A 2,307-nucleotide genomic window follows, 5' to 3' on the forward strand; every position below is an offset into this window, starting at 1 on the left:
GGTTAGAGATGTAACTTGAGCGGTCAATAAAGCAATAGGATCAACTTCTAAGACTCTTGATACCTTCTTATTCTCACACTTAATAGGCCAATTATAGTTATTCATGGCCATTTCTTCCAATAATTCATACGTTTCATTAACACTTTTTCTCATAAACGCTCCTCCTGATGCTGCATCTATAATTGTCCTTGTATTTCCCCCCAAACCATTGTAAAATGTATGAACCAGCAGCCACTTTTCTATTCCATGATGTGGGCATTTCCTTTGCAACTCTTTAAAACATTCCCAAGCATCATATATAGACTCCTCATCCAGCTGATGGAAGTTATTAATCTCTTCTCTAATTCTGGCTTACTTCGCAGGAGGAATATATTTACCAAGGAAAATCTGAGCCAAGTCTTCCCAAGTAACTATAGAGTTAATGAATTCAACAAACTCTTAGCTCTGTCTCTTAATGAAAATGGGAATAATCTTAATCTGACAGCATTGTTACTCACCCCGTTCATTTTGAATGTCGCTCACAGCTCTAAAAAATTTGTGATATGGAGATTTGGATCCTCATTTGGTAACCCCCCCAAATTGCACACAATTATGTACCATCTGAATAATTGAGGGTTTTATCTCAAAATTATTTGCCTCAACAGTAGGAGGATGAATACTTGAATGTAGCTTCGTAACAGTAGGGAGTACATAGTTTCTCAATGGCGGATCGACTTCAGCTGCATTACCCTGATTTGCATTATTATTCATACCATTATTTGCGTTCTCAGACATGGTGAAATCCAACCTTTTCTTTATCTTGTGATTTTCTCTGCACGTTCTCTCAATTTCAAGAACTATCAGTATGAGTTCCTTTTGTCTACTTCCCCGCATATACCAATAATTCATGAAACACAAAACAACCTCGATTCGAATAAGTTTAAAATATAGAAACCAAATTAGAACAAAAAATAATTAACTTTGATATTTGAAATTAAGTTCCCGACAACGGCGCCAAAAAACTTGATCGTAAAAATATGTATGCAAGAGCATGCAATCGATTCAAGTAATAGAGATGGTAAATAGAGTATCGTTCCCACAAAGACTATTAACCAATTACCAATTGTTGTTCTTTAATTTCTATTTGGCAAACACAATTTAGATGAATAAATCTAATTTTAAAACTTTAAATAAATATGAAAAAAATAACTAATTAAAAGATGAAAATCACTATTAAAAAGACCTAGGGTATTAACTTCATCAACTTTTCATTCTATAAATTTTATTAATCAGGTCTAAATTTCTTTCTTCATATTCTAATAGCAGGTTAACATAAATTGATTCCTATTCTTTTTCAAGAAATAAGATCTCATCCTATATGTATGTTTTCTACATCTTTGTTATAAACTTAAACATACAGCAAACATTAAGCATAGAAACTTAATTACTACACAAGCCATACAGGTACTTTCGTCCAATATGTAACCTATGTCTATATAACGATAGGCTATTCAATTCTCATCTTTCGAATTTTGAATCAAAATCATAAATCAAGCAAATATTGATCAGGAATTTACTAGCATTAAGCAAACACTATATAAATTAGCATGAAGAAGAAAAATCAATAGAACATCATAATAAGATTATATAGAATTCCAAGTGACTACATTAAACCCTAGATAAAAGTGTTTAGTTCATATCAGACATAATAACAATAACATTCAGATAATTGTTCATAGAAAATAACCTAAAGAATTAAGATGAAGAAGAAATCTAGAAAATAATAAACTAGAAAAAGAAATCTAGAAACAATAATCACAAAAGTCTTTTCTAAATCTAGGGTTTATAAAACTAATCAGCCTCCTCAAATTCGCAGAATAATGTCACTTAAATAGTATCCCAATTCCCACAAGTGAAAAGACCATTTTGCCCTTGTAAAAGTGACTTAGAATTCAAAAATCGCGTCGACAGCACTATAGTGCTAGGGTTCGAGCGCTACGACGCTTCAATTAGAGCCAAATCATCATAAAAACTATCCAACTAGTGTCGTAGCACACGGTCTATAGGGTCGTAGCGCTATTCTTTAGGATTTTCAAGGGTTGTAGCGCTAGTTACAGAAACAAATGCCTTGAAGTCGTCTTCTAGCACTGTAGCGCTATTCACAGAAACATTACTTGGACTTCTTGCCCCCGAATGACTCGATTTTCTCTAATATAACTCCATTTTCTTCTACTTTCACTTCATACCACTCTTTTCACCATCTTATCATTAAAAACCTAAAACATAAACAAAAAAACATAAATTTGCAATAAAATATCCCTAAACTAA

General features: G+C 32.6%; 1 non-coding gene across 1 annotated transcript; it reads left to right on the top strand.

The window, feature by feature from the left end:
* Positions 1-241: 241 nt before the first annotated feature.
* On the top strand, positions 242-348 carry LOC133793016 (small nucleolar RNA R71). The gene has a single exon (XR_009874481.1). It is a non-coding gene; the product is annotated as a small nucleolar RNA R71 (small nucleolar RNA).
* The last annotated feature ends 1,959 nt before the right edge of the window (positions 349-2,307 follow it).

This window comes from Humulus lupulus, chromosome 7 (genome assembly GCF_963169125.1).
Source record: "Humulus lupulus chromosome 7, drHumLupu1.1, whole genome shotgun sequence".
NCBI classification, from domain to species: domain Eukaryota; kingdom Viridiplantae; phylum Streptophyta; class Magnoliopsida; order Rosales; family Cannabaceae; genus Humulus; species Humulus lupulus.